Source organism: Stegodyphus dumicola, chromosome 12, assembly GCF_044657685.1.
Source record: "Stegodyphus dumicola isolate Sdum_Otavi_A_Nest chromosome 12, ASM4465768v1".
In the NCBI taxonomy this organism is placed as follows: domain Eukaryota; kingdom Metazoa; phylum Arthropoda; class Arachnida; order Araneae; family Eresidae; genus Stegodyphus; species Stegodyphus dumicola.
Genome location: NC_140779.1, coordinates 53608241 through 53634563, shown reverse-complemented (window position 1 = coordinate 53634563; position 26323 = coordinate 53608241). Strand labels below are relative to the sequence as shown.

General features: G+C 30.3%; 1 long non-coding RNA gene across 1 annotated transcript in view; it reads right to left on the bottom strand.

Moving 5' to 3' along the window:
- The window catches only part of LOC146993566 (uncharacterized), a 117141-nt gene extending 103214 nt beyond the window's left edge, over positions 1-13927 (bottom strand). Inside the window, exon 1 of the long non-coding RNA XR_015044331.1 lies at positions 13721-13927. This is a non-coding gene — a long non-coding RNA (uncharacterized LOC146993566). The remainder of the gene's footprint in view (positions 1-13720) is intronic.
- Positions 13928-26323: the final 12396 nt, after the last annotated feature.

Here is a 26323-nt window from a genome sequence, read left to right as displayed (position 1 = left end):
ATTACTAAGACAGAAAAGTGGGCCCGATAAAATACAAACCGTGTGGAATAAAAGAGTCAAAAGAAATATTTTTCATTCAAAAAATTTATTTTCTGGTCTTTTATATACGAAAAAAAAATAGTTTACGAATTTTATTAGCTATATTTGACAGGAAAGGCAAATAGTTAAAAGGAGCTATCAATCATTGTGCGTTTAATTGACACTCCTCTCAATTAACATCAGTTAAGAATTGTTCTAAAAAATTATCTATTTGCAACTAAAACTGGCATGTTAATATGTAAAGTTATTTCCCTTTGAGAATGGGAGGATTTTGACATCTGATATTTGTAATTTTCGAAGGTAAATGATGTAGTAGATAGATTCAGCCACCGCTGGGGAGGGAAGAAAAGGTGGAAATAACTAATTACAATTAATTGCCATATTTGTTTTTAGTATTTGTAAACAAATGAAGCTCTTAAATGTTTCGTTCTTCTTATTTTTCTGTGCACTTACAAATTAGAGAGAAAATTTTTTACTGTATTTATTTCAAAGAGGTTTGTAATAGCATAACGAAAGCTTAAAAAATATATTTATGTGTTCTCAAAAATATAAATATTAGAAGCTGGAAGAGATAAGTTCATTTGTATACCTGGAAAGCATCTGAAGTGAATTTAAAGAGAAACTTTTTGCTCATTTAAAGCTGAGAAAATTTTCCAGATTAATTTAAAAACTCAGATTAAAAATTTTTAGAAACCAATGTCTTAAACTCCTTAACTAAAACGTGCAGCTGGAATCTGCATCTAGTTTGTGTTATTTAAAATTCATAAAGAAAATTCTAAGATATCCTTAAATTGTAAGTAGAAATTAAATGTTTTTACCCCGAACTGTTGGAAGAAAAGCTTCTGCAAAACTTCTTGTAGGTGCGCTGGTCCGAAGCTGCTACTCTTTCAAATTGTTTTAGAAATCTTATCATAAATGTTTTCTTTCAAAGAGCATGGGGTTAATGGTAATCCAAATTAATTTCTGAATCACAGGCTTTCGTATGTCCTCTTCCTCTTTCTGATATATAATTTTTTAATAATAATCGTTGAATACGCCATCACAGGTATATTACAATTAATCTTAAAATATTCTTCATTTCAGTGTTAGCCCAGAAGGGCTATTAATTTCGTCTTGGCATTTTACGTCAGTTCTCTATAAATGTCAGTTTCCTTTTTAAATTATTATCACCAGATATTAGAGCCTTGCATTATATTTAAAGAAGTTAAAGAATGAAGAATCTGCATGAATGTATGTATCTTTCTATGGAAAAAAAAAGGTACCTGAAAGCATCAAATTTTGAATAACGTAGTCCTCCATTTTAATATGGACATCTGGAAGCCCAAATTTAGAATTTGATTTTGTTTTATTATCTATTTCATATTTTGCAAAACTGTAACGAATTTTTGATTTACAAACTTAGCGATTTTAAAGCGAGCAATGACAACACTGTACGGGAAATAAAATCACCTCCAACGCACGCACGACTGTGTATCGGAATTTCTAAAGATATGCTCTTTTTAAATTAATTATTTACGATATTGTTATTGAATTGAATTTTATGATTTAAGTGCGAAGGATATGATATTTAATAAATAAAGGTAACACACAAAAACTTTAAAAAAAAAAAAAGTCTCTTCGGGAGTAATATAAAATCTAAAACCTTTCAGATTTTTTATAATTTTTAATTTTTGCCTTTACTGACGTTTTTATTTTTCCTTTACTAAATGGTTATATATTCATTCTTAATAATCCACATGTCTCACTGACAATCAACTCACTTGCACCAAATACCTTCAAACTCTTTTAATATTTTTTATTCCATTGACATGCTTTCTAACTTCCTTTTTATAAGCATAAAATGTATAGGCAGAACATTTTTATTTTTATCATATATATACATAGTATATAGTAATAAAAAATCCAAGATAATAATAATCAACCAGAGAATCCATTCTCTATAATAAAGACTTACAAGCATGTGCTTCTTTTGACCCTGATTATGGCAAACTAACGCTACCTGTTGGCAATAAATAGAAACTCCGGAGCATTTTTGAGAAAAGACTAGAAATGCCCCTCCCCTTCCTCTAATTTTGATTACGCAGTTTTGGGAGATTTACCAAATAATAAGAATTAATTAATAAAATAAGCCAATTAAAATTAACAAAGCAAAATTACCACCAAAAATTTTCGAAACCTCTGAAATCGAAAGTTCGTAATCTGTTTACTGCTTTTACACAGTTCTTGCTATTTTGATAATAAAATTCTAATATTTCGCCTGAAAATATTTTTTTAAATGCTTCGTAAAGCAAATAGAAAATTATTCCGTTGAAGATTTCTGTTTCAGTATTTTTTATGTATATAGTTTTAAGATGATCGTTGTTATGTAGAATGAAAACCTGCTCTTAGTTCTGAAAATAGCCGTATCTGACTTCTAGTCACGCTTCTAAAATTTAAATATAGAAGCCATAAAATACATCAGAAATATAGGAGCGCCTTTCAACACCAAAAGGTACACTAATAAATAAATTTTGCGTATGAAGATGAAAATGAAAGATGAGTAGGATTTTCTATACATCATTTGGCGATGTCTTTTATGCCACACCTCCTTTCATGTAAAAGCTTTCTTTAAATAAAAACTTAATATATGACGTCATGTTGGAACAAAAAATTTCTCATGCATTAAATAATGTACATAAATTAATGTCAATTAAAACTGACAGATAAGGTACCCTGTTTGTAAAACAATGCTTTTTATAGAAAACTGTACAATCGTAGATTCTTCAAAAAATATTATAAAAGTTTTTTATCTACGATAATAATATTAACATTTATTCCATTTCTCTTAGTTATAGTTGTATAAAGTAGTTTTACTTACATTCTTTGAAGGCCCACCAGCGGCCGAGCGGTAAAGTCGCTGAACACTGGTAGTTCGAATCCCGCGAACGGGCTGGCTGCATGGGTGTTTTCGTGGTTTTCCCCATGTGTAACGTGTATACGAGCCAGTTTCCCTTAGAAAATCCTCCACGAAGGCATCCCTCCTCTTAGGCAGATAGCCCTCGAGGCTTTGCCATAATCACACGCACACCTTAATCTTACATTCTTTGAAAACATGTGCCTCAAGTTTTTGCTTCAATTAAAGGATTTTTATGTGTAATCAAATATAAATTCAGAATATTTAATCCATGTTTAATTTTCTTTCTTTTATTACAAGAAAATTTAATAAACATGCTAATTTTTCTCTCTTTGTCACTCTTATCCCCCTCAGTTTGTTAGGAAGAAATTATATTAACAGCATGCTATTGCTAGCAAAAAAAAATTCGGTCGTTTTTGATAGTCTTGTTACCTACTTTAATATCTAACGAACGAGGCATCATAAAAAGGAAACATTGAAAAGAAAAGCCAACCTATTGATAGCCCATCAATGAGTGAGTTCCTGCGATTGCCGCATACTAGAAGTTCGTGACGGGTTCGAAACCCGGCGAACAGACGAGTTGCATGGTTGGTTTTCGTGATTTTCCCCATTCCATCATTATGAACTCCGCGAAGACAATATGTGGTTTGCCATTTTCAATTAAACTAACCAACCCTACGTAATATTCTTCAAAGTGATTTGATCAAGCGAAAAATGACTTTGCAAACTAATGTAAACCACTTTCATGGCATATATTTCTTTACATTAATACGGCAAGAAGGCCCACCTGTGGGGAAGGGGGCAGCAGTAAAAGCCGCTGAACACTTGTAGTTAGATACGGTGTTCGAGTCCATGTGAAGGCGCTGGCTGAATGTGTAACGTGGTTTCGAGCAAGTTTCTCTTAAAAAGTTCTCCAAGGGACATCCCTCTCATTCCATGTAGTGTCTAATGGCAAAGCACGTAATAAATAGCAAAAATAAAGTAAACGTAAAAATAAAAATAAAATCTGAAAACTTTCAGATTTTATTTTTATTTTTAGCATCTGAAAGTTTTCAGATTTTATATTATTCCCAAAGGGGCGTTTTTTTAAAGTTTTGTGTGTTACCTTTATTTATTTCATGTCTTCGCACTTAAACCATAAAACTCAATTCAACAACAATATCGCAAAATAATATTAAAGTGAGCATATTTTTAAAATTTCCGCTACACAGTCTTGCGCGCCGGAGCTAATCCCACCCCCCGTACAGTGTTGCTGTTGCTCGCTTTGAAATCGTTGAGTTTGTTAATCAAGAATTGAAGAGTAGTATTACAAAATTACAAAATATGAAATCGATAACAAAACAAATTTCAAATTTAAATTAGGGCTTCCAGAAGCCCATATTCGCTGGAAGATTATGTTATTCAAAACTGGATGGCTCTAGGTACCGTTGTTTTATCACAATGCGAGAAACATACGTATACATTTAAGCAGATTTTTCATTATTTAATTTCTTTAAATATAATACAGGGCTGTAATGTTTGGTGGGAACAGTCTGAAACGTGAACCGACATTTCAAGTTTTCGACGCAAAATGCCAAAACGAAATTAATAACCCTTCTGGGCTAACGCTCTTTGGGTTAATAATATGAAATACAACTGATTTAACATGATGTTAAGGATAAGTGCATAAAGTCGAAGTAATTTTTTAATTCAAAAGAAATACTCCAGTTCTATTGTTCCGAAGAGCTCCGATATTTCTTGGTTCATATTTTAATATCAAGAATTTATTGTGGTACTAAACTGTATTTTTTATGAAGAAAAGAGTTTGTTTTAGTGCAGTAAGCCTCCGCTTTGTTGTTGATTTCAAAATGCTTTTGAAAAAATACAAGTATATAGGAAAAAAATTTAATAAGATCCCCGCCTTCTAAAAGCCCTCGGGTTATACATGAAATTAAGGCCAATTTTTAACACATATAATATTTATCTTCAGTGTAGTTTATTTTTTCTCTCTAAATTTATAAAGTTTATTACTTAATATGATAGTCTGTGCAAAAACTGTGACTAAATGTAAACTTTATTGAATATAAAATGAAATACATTTCCTCAAATATTGGAAAAAACGTGTGCACTAGACTTATAATAAAAAAACGCCATGATAACAATAATAATAAAAAAAAATACTTGCGTTGTTCCGCGGAATCATGCTTTGCTGACATTTCCCCCCCCTGTCCATTTTTTACCTTACGATTTTTATTCTAAAAATTTCTGTATTTTTTTTAAATTATTGTTATATATATTATTTTTTAAATATTTGGGATTGCCATCAATTGGATCTCTGGAACTTTTTGTTTTAGAAATTAAACCCTGAACTGAAGCCCATACAGTTATATGGAAAAGGCAGTGTCTTAAAGTCTAAAATTTAAAATAATATTAAACACTGCATGATGTTACACTAAAATCAGAGATAGAACAGAGATAATTTATTTAAAATCGCTGTATATTTTCCGATATCTCTCCTCAGAGGCAACCACTATTGCCTTAATTGCCTTAAAACTATTGATTAAGGAAAAACAATTGTTATTATATTGGAATTGGTCGGAAATTTGAAATCATTCTTGAAATTATGTAATGGTACATTTGCTTGAAGACCACAAAGAACTATCTGTTTTACACCAACAATATTTCAAACTAAGAAATTGTATCTCCAATTTAAAGAGAGGCAAAAGTGTCAGAAATTGAAAGAATATTTAGTATAAGTGTAAAAATAAAAATGTCCTAATTAAATTGAAGTAAATGATTTTTGAGAAGTAAAATTATAAAGTAGTATATTGGTTTACCAGCGGCCGAGCGGTAAAGTTGCTGAACACTGATAGTTTGATTCGTGGCTCGAATCTCATTGAACTGCTGCATAGGCGTTTTCGTGTTTTCCTTCATGTGTGACGTGTATAGGAGATAGTTTCCCTTAGAAAGTCCTCCGCGAAAGCATTCCTCCCCTTAGGCAAATAGTCGTCGAGAGATTTGCCAAGAATAAATAAACCCACCTATAAAGTATATTGTATTAGATATTTGTGAGCACTTTCTTTTGCGCTTTAATATAGAAATATAATTTTCATTAATATTAAAAGGCATATAAGTTAAAAGGAGCAAATATCCTGCGCTCACTTAGTACATACAAGAGGAGTAAGCGTTTAAAAGATGTTATAAAAAGAATTCATCATGCAATGGATTGCATACCGAATACTTTTACAGAATATTTCAGAAATATAAGTTGCTATCGAATGAGAAAATGCGAAAATAATCCTGTGAATTTCCAAAATAACTAAATTAAAAATGTGATTAATTATTCTTTTTGATTAATAATTATTTTTGAAAGCATCTTCTTTGATCAAATTTCCATAGATGAATTCAAAATTTGTTTTCATTTTCACCCAAGAAAAATGGGGAAGAACCCACCATGAGTTGATGGAGTACATATAATTGTAAACTGAATAAAATACTTTATTCAGAAACGGAACAACAAATTGTGTTCATTTAACGACGACTTTTAATTCGAAATTTATTCTCAACATTACAATAAAACATTGCCTTTAAACATGAATGATAAATTAAGTATTAATTTTTAATATTTCATAAAAATTTAATTTGAAAAATAGAAACACTAAAAAATCTGCATTCTTTCTTTTGTTCTTTGCTCATCAAACAGTCACAAATTCTGTTCATTTGAGTGCTTCATCTGAGTTTGCTTTCAAAGAAAACTATTAACTATAGAGGATATTTAATACTTTTAAGTATCACATTATCAAAATGAACGAATGTGAATGAATGAAATAAATATGCGTTTTAAAATTCATAAAATTTCATCATTTATAGTTTTTAACTCATTACAGAAAATTTTATTTTTCTTTGAAACTTCTACGTACTTCTGATTCTGTAGGGTAGCTCGTCCTTTGTAGAAGTCAGTTGTTTCAAAATATGCTTCATGGTGAACAAAGATGAATTATACTGGACTTGAACAAAACAAATAAAATAAAATAAAGGAAAAACATATTTCGACGTTCTGCATCAGATATTTATGGCCCTTTTAATCGATATTTATAGCTCTGATACTGCAACACGATGTGATCATAAATTTTGTTTTCATAACTAAAGAAATAAACGAAAAAGAATGTGTCCTTACATTTTAGATGCATTTTGTTATACTGCAGATTTTGCGAATCGTTCTAATTGCAAAGATGCATCTTAGAAAGTACTAACAAATGTACAATTTACACATTTATACATGAATGCATTTTGTTGACTTGCTTGGTAAAAAATAATGTAATTAATATATTACACTAGTTTTGCAACTGCTTCTTGAAGAAGCTTTAAAAAAAAAAAACCTGATGTGGACACTACATGACTCCTTTGTACGGCCTATTAAATTATACGCATTTTTTGCTGCATTTCATTTAAACTTGTTTCCTCGAATTTTATTAGAGACATATTTCTCATTCAATGAATTCAGTTAGCACTTCGCGGCAAAGCAAAAATACATAAAAACTGAAAACATCATCATTGAAAATTATAAATTACAGAAAACATAAAATACCAAATACAATTAAAACAGTTAAAAAAATCGTACAATTAAAATTAGAGATTCTACTCAAAAACAAGCAATTCGACCAGCTGGCAAGAAGGCAGATTTTTCGGTGCACAAAACTGAAAGTTTACATTTAGTCCCACTCGGCAAAAAGACACTGAAGGTGCAGAAACTGACATAATTCACTAATCTACTGAGTTTCAAATGCAAACTAATAGCAGTTCGTTAGGCTTAACTGGCCACTTAAACTTTTAAATTCTCGAGAATTCTACAACTAAAGGAATAAAAACCTTAATCAGAACATAAAAACTACATAATTCAATCACGTTCAAAGGAAATTGCACAATTTACCAACATATAAGAATAAAAAACTAAACTCATCAGCCAGGTAACAGAGTGGAAATATTTATATTTATATATATACATATTTATATACGACTGGCGAAAAAAATTGCAACGAAAAAGGGAGGTACATAACTGCATGTCGTAGCAGTCCCATGTACAAAATTTCAACGTCCTACGGCTACGCGTTCTTGAGTTATGCGGGATACATACATACGCACATACATATGTACGTACAGACGTCAAGAAAAAAAAATTTGAATCCATTTTACAATACTTTTGGCAAAAGCTGCCTTTTATTCTGTTTGTACATACAGATGCCATACAAAAACGCATCGTTCAAATGGTTTCGAGAGCGGTTGAAATGGATGTTTTCGTTTGGTACCCAAAACTTATCGCGATTACTTCCTTTAGTTAGTACATGTAAGTAAAAATATAACATTTAGGGTGTTAAAGATGTAGAGTGATATTTAACATATAGCATAACATCTTAAAAAAAATTCAATTATCGTAAATACCGACATTATCTACCTAAAATTATTTTTCATGTTTGATAACATAATAGTTTATGACTACTATCATTAAATGAAGGGCCTATATTATTATTATACATACCATAATCAGCAAGCCATTTAGCAATAGCAAGTCATTTAAATTTTCAATATATCTATTTCTTCTTTTTACATCAAATACAATCTCTTAAATCATCAAATACTTTGTTCTGCTATAAATTCATTCACTTCTAAATCAATAATAAACCACCTATTACTTAATAACAAAGACTATCTCATATAATTTAAATTCTGAATGCTCTCATTCATAAATGTGGTCATGTGTAATCCGATTCCGACAATAGTCATCCTATTAACAACTCATTTGAATTCAGAATACAACTTTGAGTATCAGTATAAACAATAAAAACGCGGTGCCAGTTTGAAATTAATCTATTATATGATAATCTCTCCAGTTTGTAATCTTACACTTGAAATAGAACTCTGAGTTTCCTTGATTTCAGCATGCTTACGTTTTAGGGCCAGATATGAGTTTATCTGTTATTTCTCTTTAAATTAAGATAAGGCTTTTTCAAGCGGAACTCTAAGAAAAAAAAAAAAAAAAAAAAACGCTGTACATGTATCAGTTTTGTCTGTAGACAGCATAATTTCATGTAACCACTGCCGTAAGAATAATAAGATAAGGGATAATAACGTGTGAAGAATAATGGATTTCTTTTTTAGATGGTAGGAATAAATGCACATTTTCTCTAAATAATTTTAACAGAAATTTTGTTTCTTTCAAACCTTGCTTTACTTCTAACAAAATAGAGTTTTCCCTCTAAACAGCTGATTTAATATGCAATTCTTTGGTTTATTGCCAGATCCGCTTTCTTGCATCTAATTCAATTGACAATATATGGAAAACTGAACCACTTTTTAGTCCAAAGCGGCAATTTGCCCTGAAGGACTACTAAATTCGTTTTGCCATTTTGCATTGAAAACTATAAACGGTGAATCACTTTTCAAATTGTTGCCACCAAATATTATAGCCCTGTATTATATTTAAAGAAATTAAATAATGAAGAATATGCATGAATGTATCTATGTTTCTCGCATTGTGATAAAACAACGGTACTTAGAGCCATCAAAATTTAAATAACGCTATCTTCCATAGAATACGGGATGTGGAAGCCCTAATTTGAATTTGAAATTTGTTTTATTATCGATTTCATATTTTGTAACAATTCAACGAATTCTTAATTAAAAAACTGAACGATTTCAAAGCGAGCTATGGCAACACTGTACAAAAAAGATAAAACGTTTTTATCCCCAGCGCGCGAGACTGTATCAGAAATTCTAAAGATATGCTCATTTTAAAATTATTTTGCGATATTGCTGTTGAACTGAATTTTATGATTTGAGTACGTAGAACATGATATTTAATAAAAAGGTAGCACACAAAACTTAAAAAAAAACTCCTCTTTGGATGTAATATTTTAAAATCCGAAACCTTTCAAATTTTTTTGTTTTATTTAGTTATTTATTTATTTTTTTAAAATATATTTTAAAACAATCTGAACAAATTTTCCCCTCCTGCAATTATAGAACTGCAACAAAATTTTTTAAAGGTATAATAAATAACAAGACCAGTTTTGCGTTTCTGAAATCGTAAGAGAAAATAATGAAATGCATAAATTTTTAACATGAAAATATTCTTATTTTCTTGTCACTATTCTCTGTTAGGAAACTATGATACTCTCTGTTAAGAAATGTTGCTATTATGCCCTCTGTTAAGAAATACTTGTTTATAAATTAGGAAAAAAATTATTATTTAATATTTGAATAATTTTGTCTACGTAAAGTCGTATTATGTTTTTACTGCGATCTGAGTTATTTTAACATAATGAAGCACACAGTTAATTTCTGAATTAAAAGATGGGGGGGGAACTGGAGTATAAGCATAAGATGACTTAATGTAATTAATAGTTATTTTGTTTTCATGATATTAAAAATTTAAGCTCTGGAATTCTCTTTAAAGCCCCATCAGTGGCTGAATAGTTAAGATCACTGAGTACTGGTAGTTCGAGCTCAAGATAAACGGTTGCTGCATAGGTTGTTTTTCGTGGTTTTAATTTTGTGTAACAAAATACGAGCCAGTTTTCCTTAAACTTTTTTCCGAGAAACCGAAAATTAAAGGGTTAGTTAAAGGGCTAACGAAACATTAGGATATTATATTTCCTGCAGCTAATGCCATTTCTTTTAAAAGATTCATTACCAAACGAAGATGGCCCACCAGCGGCCGAGCTGTAAAGACGCTGAACACTGGTAGTTCGGTCCGAGGTTCGAATCCCGCGAACGGGCTGGCTGCAGGGGCGTTTTCGTGGTTTTCCCCATGTGTAACGTGTATACGAGCCAGTTTCCCTTAGAAAGTCCTGCAGGAAGGCATCCCTTCCTTTAGGCAGATAGCTCTCGTGTGCTTTGCCATAATCGAATAATAATCAAACGAAGACATTTTATTCTTATAATTTGTAAAATTATGAATCTCATTTCTGTGTTAGGTCAAGATATTTGCCATTCCGCTAAAAATGCGAATATAATAGAAGCATATTTGCCTCTTCTAGAACACATAGAAACTTTCTTTTATAGGCATAAAGTGAAGGCTTAATATTAAGACATTATGGCTTTTTCAAAAGTTGTTCAATTTTATGAATGTTTAATGGAACTTTATGAAATCTTACATTCTCTTTTAATTTTAATTCCTTATTCATGTTCATATATTTCAAATTTGATGCATTTCAATTACGTATTGAAATATGAAAAATGGAAAAAATATTATTAATGTAGTGAAAGATGTAGTTAATGATAGATGTTGGATACCTGTTAGTCGTTGACGAAGACCATGTGTCCCAAATGAGCTGAAATACTCTATTTTTCTGAGTTTCACAAGACCTCTTCGTTTTTCTAACATCAGTCATTGAGAAGATTATTTCGTTGTCCGACATAAAAATACTTCGAATTTTAAGCACGCAAGGGCCCTCATTACTGTTTTTAAAAGAAAGGATTTTCTACATTATTAATTAAGAAAGAATATTTTTTCTTGAACATAACATAAATGAAATTTGATATTCTCAAAAAAAAAAAATAAATAAATAAAAAGGCATATGAAAGAAAGGACTCATATTTTAAAAACGAGCTTCTATCTAATAATATAGCAAATTCAAGTTTTGAACAATAAAAGCATGCAAATAGAATCAGTTTAGAATATGAATATCGCCTTTTTCTGGGAACATTACTGTAATATATTCGAATATTTCTTACTTTTAGGAAAGCAAAGGCCGAACTCTAACACAGCCCAAAGAGACAGAGAATTCATATTTGATAAAATTTCTCCCTCATTCAGAAAACCGAACTGCATATAAATAGCATATACCTGTGTAATAATGTTTATTCGATTAAAAAAGAGAGAGAGAGAAGAAAAAGAATATGAGCGAAATTTTCCATTTCTTTTTTTTTTCAGAACTATCATCCTTCGCACGCGGAACTCATTCAAATCAAAAATTGCCAATTCAAATCAAAATTTCAACATGACCCCCAAAACCAAATAAGGAATATGATTCAAGATTTTAAAAAAAAAATATTCAAATCATAAAAGTTATTTGCATCTAACCTTCGTCCCAATAATATTTTGGTTATTTTTATTTCAATTTATTTACACAACTTATCAGTAACTGAGATAATAAATGCTTTAAAATATTACACTTTTATTAGCCCAAAGGGCTTTAGCCCAGAAGGGCAATTAATTTCGTTTTGGCATTTTGCGTTGATAAGTTTTCAAACTGTTGCCACCAAATATTATCGCCATATATTTTTTTAAACAAAATAATGAAGAATCTGCCTGAACGCATGAATTTTTCTTGCACTGTGATAAAACAACAGTACCTAGAACCATCAAATTTTGAATAGCGTAATCTTTCACCTAATGTGGGAATCTGAAAAACCTAATTTGGAATTTGTTTTATTAACAATTTCCTATTTTATATCACTTTAACGGATTTTTGATTAACAAAGTCAACGATTTCAAAGACTACTGAGTACTGGTAGTTCGAGCTCAAGATAAACGGTTGCTGTATAGGTTGTTTTTCGTGGTTTTAATTTTGTGTAACAAAAATACGAGCCAGTTTTCCAATGGCAACACTGTACGAAAAAAAGAACATTTTTATCTCAGGCTCACGAGACTGTGTATCGGAAATTCTAAAGATATGCTCATTTTAAAAGTATTTTGCGATATTGCTGTTGAATTGAATTTTATGGTGTAAGTGCGAAGAACATGATATTTAATAAATAAAGGTAACACACAAAACGTTAAAAAAGGGCATAATGTAAAATCTGAAAGCTTTCAGATTTTATTTATTTATTTTTCATAATACTTGCATTCATTTTCGCTTTAAATAATTGTTGATGGAGAAGTCCTAGCAATATAGAACATAAAAATCGTATTAATGCAAGTAAAAGATTTCGAATTTGCATAGCATTTCGTTATTAGTTGGTGTATTAATTCTTGTTTATATTAATTATACTAATTTATTAATACGTTAACAAATATTCATAATTATGAATACCTCATGAGCCTGGCCATACCTCCATTATATTAATACAAGTCACTGCAGGAGTAGGAGTTGTTAATCATAATTAATTTAAATATTTAAAAGGAAATTTAATGTAATAGTTCTGAATGAAGAAAGCAAAAAAATATCAATACCAGTAAATTTTTTTGTCTTTAGTGTAAACTTTTGTTTGGCGAATTGCCTACCACTTTTAATTTATAAGGTAAAATTTCAAATAATTTTTGTTTCATAGCATTATTGATCTAAATTTTACTCACAGAGAGTAACTTTTCAAAACTTTTTATGCTTAGTGGATAACAGAATAAATTTTTAAATTTCAAATTAGTAATTGATGGCTACTAGGTTAGTTATATTATTTTTGCACACGTTTATTAATTGGTAAAAAAAAAGTACCTTTATTGTATAGATATGTAAAAAGAATCTCACGAATTTTGTAACACTTTCGAAGTTCGTTGAAATTCATTCTCCTTTCTCTGTTACGCCATCAGAATTAATAGGTTAGACAGCAAAATGGCGAGGCTAAAATTTAAGGTTACGGACTTAAAACCCAGAGCGTTTCAAACCCATTTGTTGTTTTAATGTCTTCTGAGGGGTGCCTCAGGAATGCTCGCCTCAATTTCTCCCCCCAAAAAGTTCCTCATCCCGACACCGCAGCGCCCTCGCCCTACGCAGAGCGACTTTTATTTTTATGAACGACGCCGATTCGACGCCGAAACTGTAGAATAGCCTTAATTCGGACGTAAAATATAATTAAACTCGAGGCACTTACCTCCTAGAAGAAGCGGCTCCTTCGCTTCAGCCATTAAACATCCAGGCTTTTAACCTAGCTGTCGCTGCATATCACACGGGACGCACATCACGTTCAAGATGGCGGACGCTTTCAAGCCACAGAAAACCAACGAGGTGAGTGAAATTTTTTCCTATGCATCTTTCTTCAACATCTGGTCGGTGTCACAAATAGAATGAGAAATGCGGGAGATGCTGAAAGAGCATTCACTTTACTCACTTCTGGGAATTCCTATGTCTTGTAGCCAGGGCGAGAATAGAATTATTACATTCTTATCGTTATCAGATAATTATGCAGGCAAATTTTATTGTTAAATTTACAAATAACTGAATAAGAGACTCCGGTGATATTAAAATAGCAATCACTTTATATAATTGTGCGAATTCCTGCGTTTGATATCCAAGACGAAAACAAAGTAATTACTTTCTTATCAGATAATTACTTAGAAAAATTAATAAATAAATTCGCAAATACCTGAATAAGGGACTTCTGTGATATTAAAATAGCTTGGCAAAATTGTGTGAATTCCTTCGTTTTGTATCCAGAACGAAAACAGAAAAATTACTTTGTTATTATTATCACGAATAACTTTATAGAAAAAATGAACTGTTTAAATTATTAACCAAATCAAGTAATTTAATTTTACATAGCAAGTAATAAATAGAACATAAAAATATAGCATTTTGTTCTTGGATGAAATCTTAATAAATTGCAATCTTCTCTGATTAAGAAAAGTGTTTTATAGATTTATATAACAACTTTTACATCTTTCGAATTTCTTTTTACGTCAAATTATGCTTATATGAATATCTTCTAAGATGTGAGATTTACAACTGTTTTTTCCATTATCAGTGTTTTAATTCCTGGCCAAAGTTTCTATATTTACTTTAAACTCTGTGTAAATTATATTGGAGACTTCATATTTAATAAATATAAAACAGTAATATAATCTAAATTTTGCGGTTTTGCAGCTAAGGATGGTGGTTCGGTAAAAACCATCGAAACTAGTCCTGCGAAAATTTTGAAAATATAACGCTGATATTTGTTGTTTGACTTATGAATTAGCAGGAAATGTTGGGATTTTTTTTTTTTTTTTTTTTTTTTTTTTTTTTTTTTTTGGGTTTATTGCTTCATGGCATAAATATGTTGACGATTTCAAATTTTATAAGTATAAAACCCTAGCACGGTCAAAATTTTACATATATAAAACAATTATATAATAATACGAAAAAGAAAATTAGCAGGTAATTTATATAGGAAAAGTTATTTTGGTTATTATTCTGTAAATGTTATCTAATGATAGCTTAACTAAGTGATTTTTTCTCTTGTTATATTAACACTAGTCTCAACTGCATATTCCGCTATGAAAAATAACAACTAACAAGAAGCATAAATTGTCAAGTAAATGATTTAAAATTATATCTCCTAAGTGTATCAGGTCAATGATAATCTGATGCTTCTTAAATTCATTAAAATTTCTTTTAGGATGTTTTTAGTAATTTTCTGTATCTTTATTTAATTCCTTAAACAAATTCTAGTTTACCAGAGTTTATGTGTAATAACATAAAACACCCTATTTTCAGTATAGAAATTATGCATAACAGTAATTTCACAAAGTAAAAAGTATTTGGATCACCGAAAATTCTACATAACACTAAACGTTAATGAAAGGATTTGGGGGATGAGAAAAAATCGTAGATTTGATTAAGTAGAATTATTAATTTAAAAATTTAATTTATTTTCCTCTGAAATGAATTAAATTAAACAAAAATCGCTTAACATCTTCAGAATCTGGATTTAAACGATTCACATCGCCTCGAGTATAAATGTGAATTTTAATTTTCGTTATCTCTATTAAATTTATGAAAAGTATTCGTTTCAGAAGAAATAAAATTTAAATAGTTTATTTAACACCTTGTTAAATTATAAAAACATTTGTCTAAAATATTTTTTAAATCGAGCAAAGAAAAAAAAAACCGCTCTGTTTCGAATTTTTATTTCGCAAAATGCCTTTCAGAAACGTCAGTAGTTTTATTAATGACTTTATTTCCTTATGGATTAGATTAACACAAATTGTTTAGTATTTTTAACTTGTAACTAACTATTAATAAATTGTTTAGTATTTTTAACTTGTAACTAACTATTAATAAATTGTTTAGTATTTATAACTTGTAACTAACTATTAATAAATTGTTTAGTATTATTTAACTAGTATTTTTAAATTGTTTAGTGTTATTTATTATTAATGTATTACTTAGTTTAAATTAACATTAGATTTAACGCAAATTGTTTAGTATTAAGAAAATTTAATAGTGTTATTATTCGTTATTGAAAAATCAAAGGAATTCTAGAATCTTTAACGAATCATTATTCTAATGAAAATTATCTTACGCTCTGATCTTGAAATTTTTTTGTGTATATATTTTTTATTTAATGCGATTTCTGGTAAGAGTTTCTTCGAAATTTGGTAAATGTTTCCCATTTAAAATTTGAAGCTTTTCTAATTTTGCACGGAGCAGAAGAGTATGAAACAAATTATTAAGAAAAAGAGAGGAAGTGTTAATCAAAATTTGTGATATTTCAAAAACATTTCATTTGCTTAATATCACATTCCACAACAGCAGCAAAAAAAAAAAAAAAAAAAAAAAAAAAAAAAAAAAAAAATTATTGCATTTGGTTCAATTTAGATCTTAAGTTTCTATCTAAGGAATCTGCAAATTAATACATTTTTACAGTTCTAATTTCTTAATCTTAATTAAATGTTTAATTTTACCAACATTAAAGTTTTCAAATATCTCTCTGAAATTACAGCGAAATTAATATATTATTAGACCAACTTAGTTCCTGGCTGTAAAAACATTTATATTTTTATTTCACGTCTGTTGCTTCTATAACAAGTTAACGGAAATGTCCGATCAAAAGCAAAACAAATATTATTATGTAATGAGGCATTCTGATACAGACAATTAGAAGAATGGAAGAATTTGACGATTTCTTGATCGTAATTCCACAAAAACAATATGAAGTTTTACAGCTAGTTTATAGACAGAAAAAACAAATAAGGGAAGAAGAAATTGGTTTTGGCACGCAAGGTTGAAAAATACTCGGCATTAAATTTCCATTCCATTGTTTTGAAAGTAGTATAAATGTTCTTAACCTTTAATCCCAAATAAAATAAAACATACTTTTTGCTTCGTCTTTGACCTCAAGTTTTGTTTTTAATAATATTTTGATGATTAATTAACAATAGAATAGTAATAATACATATACACATAAAGGCTGCTATGGCAGTCATAGCCTTTAAAAGAAAGCGCTATTGAAATGCAAGAATTTTCTTGTGATTCAGTAACTGCTATTGAAAAATCTATAAAATATTTTTGTTCTGTTTCAGTGACCTCTTAAAACTCCAAGATTATTTATTATTCAGATTAATGAACTCTGAGAACTTGCAGCTGATGTGTTATTTCTGTATGGACAGATTCTCTCTATCTCTCTTTTTTTTTTTTTTTTTTTTTTCCCGTAAGGACAGATGCTGCAATTAGCATTTTAAAAATTTTGCACATACATATAATTTCTGAAAAGAATGTAAATATTTGTAAATAGTAAAGTTAGCACTTTTAGCGTTCACTTTTTATTTCCTTGTACGAAGTAAAAAAGAAAGTATTGTAATCGCGAAAAGTTTCAGGCAGCATATTTCAATGAAAATATCCATTTTGACCGCTATCGAATGCAATTTAACGATGTTTTTGCGTAATATCGATACGTAAGGACAGAATATAAGACTCGTTTCCTCCAAAAAAATTATAAAACTACTTTAAAATTAATTCTGAAGAGAATTTTTCGTGGCGTCTGTACGAACGTACGTACGTACGTATCTCGCATAACTCAAAAACGAGTAGCCTCAGAACGTTGAAATGTTGTATATAGGACTGCTGAACGCTGCTCAAGTGGACTGCCGCCCTTAACTATAGTAAGCCTTACGGTATTTGTTTCCTATAACATGTAGATGTGCACCTCGTATTTTGGTTGCAATCGGCCGCACCAAACGTATATAAATATATTTATATATATATCCACTCTGTTACCCGGCTCAGTGATCCCAGTTTCTTTACTCTTATATGTTTGTAAATTGTACATTTTTTGCTTTAAAAATGATTGAATTATGTTGTTTTTGTCTTCCGGTTAAAGTTTTTATGCCTTAAGTAAATCTCTATGCAATATTTTTAGAATTATCAACAATTTAAAGTTGTTTAAGTGTCGCTAATCCTTTTTTTTATGGCGGCCATTGATTGTTTACATTTGAAACAGCAGACTAGTGGATTTGTTGCCAATCTAGAGAAACTTAGCTTCGCAAGAACAAAAATAACGCCTTCATTTATTATTGCCAATTAAATCATGCTTAATCCTTTCTGAAATTTTTTCGAGGAAATAAGTGTTTAAGATTTACTTCGTAATTTTTAATATAGACATTTTGAGTTTTTATGTATTTTTGCCTTCTCGCGAAGTAAGAACTGAATTAATTGAATGAGAAATACTCAATCGTCTATGAAAAACTGTTTCTTTTTTGTTTTGTTTTACATCATTCTAGCTTTATTATAGTATTTGAATAGAACATGGGGCAACAATTAGATAATTCTATTCTTTAAATGATATAAATTTTGTGCATTATGAGTTATAATAGGAATGAAATAGAATACTGTTCAATGAATCTAGTTCCAGAGTGTCGCTATGGTAAACAAATACTAGAGTGAATTTTAAAGAATGCATTTATTCTATTGTGGTTTATGCGCTGTCGGCGAAGTAGATTTAATTCAATCCAATAAGTTTAAATGAAATGCAAGAAAAAATGCATATAATTTAATATCCCGTACAAGGAAGTCATGTGGTGTACACATCAGATTTTTTAGTAAAGAGATTTGTGAAGTTTTAAATTGTTAAGTGTCAGATGATTTAATTATGAAATTCATTTTAATATCGCATATGGTCAAATAAAATTTCCGTAGCTATTTAAGGAATGTAGGGTATTTAATTTGGAATGAGGCAAAAATAACAAGAAATTGTAGTTTTAAAGGATCTTTGATAACTAGCAACAATTAAAAAACTTATTATTGGTTCTTTCATGAAATTATCTTATGGTTCTTACTCATATTTAGTTTGGAAATAATTAGCACAATATGCAAATCTTTTATAGTTTGTAGTAATTTTCACATTTGTTGTTGCTTATGCTCACTATCTGGCGTATCAACCCAAGCGTACGAAATTTCTCGTGGTAAGGAGCACTAGATTACGTCTACCGTTGGCAACAGCTTTGAGCACCATTTAGGTGACAGTGCAATTTAGCTCAGTCCCGCCCCCAGTTTTGATGGAGAGCATCCAGGGGAGACGGGTTCGAGTATCTCCCACCCCTCTCCTTTTCCACTAACCACACGAGAGAACTTTCGGCTGGCAGCATATTTAGAGTGCCGCCATGCCGCACCGACACTATACATTTACAAACATCCATGGCTTCTCCGGGATTCGAACCCGGACCCTTCGGCACGGTAGTCAGCGACGCTAACCACTATACCGGTTGGGTGGAATTTCTCAAGTCATGTTCGCACAAACAATTTTGGTGGATTGTGTTTAAAAGAATGACCTTTTCATAATAAGTTACTGTTAAATTTCCAGTTCACAAACCTTCAGAGAATTCTCAGACTTAATATCTATTCCATTATGTAAGTCTAATATCACTTCTCACACACAGAATAATTGTCGTGTTTCGTATTCGTTTTGTTCATAGAAATTAATTTACTTGCAGTATACATTTTCTACCCTCATAATTAAATTACTACTCTCATACTCTCCTTCAAGTTTTCCTTCCTTTCCTGCCATGATTTCTACTTTGTATATCAGACATTTTCACTCTATAAAAGATAAAATTAAGATAAAAGATAAAATTAAGATAAAAGATAAAATTAAGATAAAAGATAAAATTTTCAAGCATAGCTAAAAGCGGTATATTAAGTTTATCATAAACTGTGATAACGAAACATCTCCCAAATAGTATATTTTTAAAATTTCTTATCATATATATATATATTATTCAATTTCTGAATGTGCGAATCAAAAATTAATAATAAATATACATCAAATGGAATTTAAAGAATCCGTTTGTACAATAAATTTTGAAGCCATTTTATTTTGTTTGTTTAAATGTAAAGGCAACCGAATTTCGCATGTTTTTCACTATTACAGGAAATCATTTAAAATAAGAGAGACAGCACGTGATTGGAGAGAAGAAAAAAAATTAAGTGCAGTTTTATAAAATTGATTGCCTTTTGGCATTCTTCCAACATCCTTTGCGCTCGGACATTCTTGCATTTCAAAGAAGAAAAATTTAATCCAGGTTTTGTCAAATTAATTTATTTTCATCTGTATTTTAATTTTTTATTCAGTTGAATTATTCGGAAGAAGAAAGCTTTATTTATTTTTTCTCCTCCGAACACAATAGGGTTCGTGCGAGAACGATTTCGGAAGAGCTTCTGAGAAAAAAAGAAAATATCTACAAAATTAGATGAACATTTTTTCTTTAGTTTTGCTTCCTCTGACGTCTTTAAACTTTTTTTTATTTTCCATCAAAAGCACTTAAATTTTAAATTCATCTCATTTATCAATTCTTTCATTAAATTTTAACTATGGTACTTACTTTCGCTGTTTTCTGTGCTTCCGTCTTCACTCCACTCAAAGTTACGCTGACGCACTAATAATCTTGGTTTCTTTTAATGTTGTGGGTTTCTTTTCATTATCTAATGCATAACCTGTGAAAATTAAATAATAATAATATTACATTCTTTTGGAAAAAAAAGGGGAATATTTTAACACCTTTTAATTCTTGCAAAGTATAACTTTTTATCAATTTTCTTGTAGAAATATTTATTGCAAGCCGCATTATTATTGTTTTTTAATTCGACATTGGCAAAATATTAATATTTTTGGCATTTAAAACACTTCTACAACTGGAACCACATGAATACGAGCAACGATTACGAAAGTAAGGTTGGTGAAGGACTTTTAAGCTGGGTGAGGATATATATATATACACCTTTGATACCGCCGATTGCACTAATAAAGGGAAGTGCATAACTAGATGTTATAGCAGTCCTATATACAAAATTTCAACGTTCTGCGTCTAACAGTAACTGAGTTATGCGAGATAAATTCATAAGTACGTAGAGAAGTCGGGAAAAAAATCCCTTTTGACTTTATATTAAATCTATTTCACAATCCGTTTTGAAAAAAAGAGACCTTTATTGCATCCATACGTACAGATGACACCCAAAAATATCATCCAAATGCATACTTCCGATTATTCACGATTACAATACTTCGTTTACTTCGCACAAGAAAGTGAAAATACACCGTTACATCTTGAATAATTATCTTAAATAATTTAAAATTTTTAAATTTTGATTTAATTTTTTTACAAAATTGTTCACGTGAAATTTGTTTTAAGATGTATTAATGCCGTACCAAATTTTCCTTCTCTAACATTTAGCATATTTACATTAGCATTCGTATTTACATTTAAGCATTCTTATTTACATATAGTTCAACTATTATAAGTATAGCATACTTACATGTGCTACTATTATAATAGGTGGTATTAAACATCAAATACAGTTAGGATAAATGGTATTAACATGACAACCGTATCAAAATACGGTTAGGGTAAATAACATTAACATGACTGGAAACTTTCTACATGACCATATTATGTTCGATACTTGAAAAAGACGAATATTAATGTTACACTTATTAAGTGGGGTTACAACATAGGAACTTATGTGAAAGACGTGATGTCACATCCTTTCAGCTGGTTTGTATGAAGTATTTAGAAAACCTCAATGACTTGGCCTTTTGATACATTCTAGAACACATACGTTCTAGAGCATCATAAAGTCAATAGAATGGAATTGAATATTCCCTTATAACAAATTAATTTTTACTCATTACACTCAGTGATGCTGTTTGTAATATAAAAAAACTAAGTTTTCGTATAATTCCATGTAAGCATTTGGTGAATAATAAGATAAAATTTTCAGCGAAAACAATTACAACACGCTTTAAGCTTTAGACAAAAAAATTTAAATTGTAATTCCAATTATAAAAAAATAAACATAACTGAATGAACTTTATTTTTTATCAATGGCTATTTGATGCTGAGCTTCTGTCGTCAATTTAGACATGTCTGGCTTATGGTCGTCTTAAGACAAACACAAATATCAGACTTTACGATAGTTAAGATTCTCCTGTTCTTACTTAAAATAAATTTCATGTGTGAAAATATTTACTCGCATTTATAAGTTGAACCGAATGCGGACAAAATGGCAAAGCCAATTTTTTTGGAATAGTGGATTATGGATCGGCGTTGCTAAACTTATGAATTTCTCCTTGAAACTATGTCCCAAAATGCGTAATCATTACTACAATTTTGTAATCAAACAAAAATGTTATTATTTATTTTTGTTTTTAAATGTATTTTTCGAGTGTTCGTTTCATATTTATGTTTTATATTTTATTTTTATATATTATGCTTTATTTTCGGAACTCAAGTTGTGTCACTTAATTATGAAATGGGTAACTCAGTGACCCAGAGTTGTAGCTAGGGTTTTCAGCGCCCAGGGACAACTGAAGATTTCGCGCCCCCTACTGCTTACCAAGGATGGAAAACATTTAATTCTAAAATGTCGTAACATCAGTTTGCCGCCCCTTAGATTCTGCGCCCGGGGACAGATGCCCCCCTCTAGCTACGCCCCCTGCAGTGACCCACGCGACATAGGTTACTGAGGCCTGTTTTAACAAGTAATTTTCAACTCCTGAATTCTCGGAATTTGAAGCAGCAGACCACTGCAGTCCCATATACTGGATCTGTCTTGATAGAGAGCAAAAAGCTTATATTCATAGGATCGGCACTGTGTAGAATCGACACATGACAAAACTAAACATGATGCAGTATCGACACGACCTAGAATCAAGACCGAACGTACTACCAACAGTAGTCCCCAGACTGTTAAAACACACAGTTTGAGAGTAAAAATAATGAAAATGATTAACGCAAATTTGCAACTTGCATACAGTCGTCATACGCATGTGATCAACAATAGCATATTAAGGACACGCTGTTGAATCGAAACTAGTTAGCAATCGACACTTTCATATGGCAGATATACAAGGTTTATAATTAGTAAAGACAAATTTGATGATAAAAAGCAAAGAATTTAATTAAATGATTTTTTTTAAGGTACTTGCATAGGATGGACATCAGATCGAAAGCGGCTTTTGCGCTACTGTGTCGATGCCATGCCAGCATAGAAGCTGTCGATTTTACACCATGTCGACTGTGTGTCGCATTCCCGGACAAAATCCTTGATCCGTGTGTGGCTGTTAAAGTAAGATTTGAGTGTAATAACGAGCGAAATTGTGATGCCTGAAATGGAATTTAAAAACAAACAATAGGAAAAAGTATTGTTTACTCTTCGAAGCAGAAGTTATATATCTGTAATAAATTAATTTTAATGAATACTGTCTAAAACGATAATCTGCGTTTCCATTGGTTTCGTTCTTTTGCGGAGGTAATAGTTTTTTAGAGAGATGATATCCAACACGATGTTCTCAAAAGTATTGGACAATTCTAGAGGAGGTCTTCTTAGGGATTGAGACACCAAAAGAGAGTTAATTTGTTAGGAATATGCTTTCATGTAAAAAGCAAAGTTTTAAAATTTTTTCTTATTGTTCTTTTCTTTGATTTCTATTTGGCTATGTTGTACTGCTTGCAATGCAGAATTTGCAGCTTATGATTAGTTTATCTTCTTACTTAAACTCTGCTACATCTTTAGTTAAATACATCAGTAAATCCTTGTTTATTGCTTGTAATTTCTTTGTTAAAAATTATTCTAACAAAAGGCCGCTAAATTTGATAAGCTTGTTAAGTTGCCGAAAAGTCAAGATATCTGAATTACCGGATTTCTGACCAAGAAGAATCTACATATACAAATTGACAATTAAATAATAAGATGCATTTAAAAAGCGGAAGGGGCGTAGAATGTATACTGATATGTGCATACCAAAATACGACTGTCTATTATTAATATAAATATTGTCACAGTCAAATACTGAAAAGTAAAACTTGTAGTCTGGTTTTGATATGACTTTCAGAATTGGTGTTGCACTTCTTTGGGTCTCTTCTGTGTCAGCAAATTGGGGAGGGGGAAACACATTTGAGATGAAGTTTTTGGAAAAGAAAATAGTAGCATAAACTAATATTTTGAGACAAGGGAATTGAATTACATAACTTTTGTGTTCTAGCCAGAAATTGCTGTAGGCGTGTTTACCAGTATGGAAACGAGTTTCGAACAACAGTTTTCGAGTGAAATGAGGCAAAATGCAGCTTTGTATATCGTCTGATTAATTCTTAGCTTTAAAAAAAACCATCTATTCGTTCAAGTAATAAACGTCTTTTCAAAATTTAATGCAATTTCGAGCTGCCATATTTACAAGGACTTTAAAAAAAACGAGCAGATCCTAAATTAATTTCCATACTATATATATAATCCAAGTTTCCTCTTGCAGATGAAAAGACTGCAATGAGATACAGTATTTTCGAGAAATTATGTACTTTAATTATTAAAAATAAAACCCCAGTAGCATATCAAATGTGAACATTTTAATAAATGTTTTACATATGTTTGCGAGACTACCAGAGAATATGCGTGCTTTATGAAATATCTTCAGCGTTTTTTGAAATCAAAACCTAATTAGATTTTATTTATGTATGTATATTAAACTAATAGTCACGGCACAAAATATCAATGTAACATAACTTAAAAGTTACATGTTTTCGCATTTTAATTGAGATAAAATTTCAAAATTGCATTCATTATTAAGGAATTCCCTAATTAGGAGTTTACGCAAGGTAAATATAATTTAAAATATCTGCAATTTTTTTCTGTATTCGAAGAACTGACATAAATTTTGTCATTAAAACTAAAAACATGAGTATGAATGTGCAGTTCGTTTTACGTAAAAGGATTTTCTTCTTGTTCTGTTTCAAATGTCAGGTCAAGCATTGTTTCCGTAACATATAGATGGGAAAATGCGATAAGAAATTATTGGAAGTGAATTTTATCATCACGTATTATACGTAGAAACTGTATATAAGCATACGATTGTTAGTATTTTCTTAGTAATGCTTCAAAGAAGCGTTATTGTTTTTCAATTAAGAATAAAAACTCCTGTTCATTGCAAATAAAAAAGCGAAATCACATTGTCGCCATTTAATAATGCACAAGATCTTTATTTTATCTTTAATGTTATTAATGTGCGTCTTGAATAAGCTTTAAGGAAGTGAATAGCTTAAAATAATATTTTACTTGCACTCCTTATAAATAATTTGCATTATAATAGTTGTAAGTATTATTTTAAACTATAAGTGTATTATTTTATTCTTTGAATATAATAAATAAACGTTTTCAATGGCATGTAATATAATTTCTAAGTCTGCTTTTTCTGTATATTATTATCTGCATCCAGAACGTATTCGAACAGTGATGTTAAATTATTGTGTAAAGTACAATTTGGGTACATTTCTGTCTATATCTAATTTTCTCTATCTAAATTTTATTGAAAATGGTAATATATTTTTGAACGTATTACTATTGTTCTGCGTATGCTATTTTTCATTAAGGACAGAAATGCAGGAATATATGCCAAAGCTTTTAAAACTATTTTTGAATCGCGGTTTAATTTACTCAAAGGAAGAGATTTAGTTTTATGAGTTGGCAACAGTAAACATAATTTTTAATTTTAAAAACAAATTATGAATATTTTTAAGGAAATGCTTTCTGATTTTGGTAGATAGATAACTCAATCGTTTCATGGCCGTTGTTAAAATAATACAAAAAAATGGAATTCTTTATTCCCTAATAGGAAACGTTAATTAAGTATGATACGGTTCAAATACATGACTTTTATATTTCACAACTCTTCACTAAAAATTTCAGTTCTAACTTACAACTTGGAGCATTCAACATCATTTTGAAAAATTCTATAATTTAGTCTGCAGTCAAAGGCAATTGGTTGCTCTTTGAGCGCTACCTGCTACAGTGGCGCCCTCCTGTCAGTCACAGCGAAAAAACATTTTCATGGCCGCTGGCTCTAGTCGCTCATTGGTTGAGGACTGTAACTCCACCTCCAAAACGTGTTCCGCCTAATTACAATGCACGAATAAGTAATATTCAATGTCTTACCGCAAACAAATGAGCTGTAGATGTAAACAAGCCACTCCTTCCCAAAAAAACTGGTCTAGTTTAATTTCTTTCCCAATTTGTGGACGAACATCACAATATTCGGTTGAAGGTAAGAGTTTTATTTGTTATTGAAAATACTCGTAGCTTGCTGTTCGATTGTTTTTATTGCACGGAGAATAGGCTCCGTGCTTAATTTATAATAAATTTAGTTTATTTACCACAGAAATTAAACTGATTGATGGTACGAGAATTAAAAATTTTTTTCACAAGTATATTTTTTACGAAACTGTACTATTTTCGC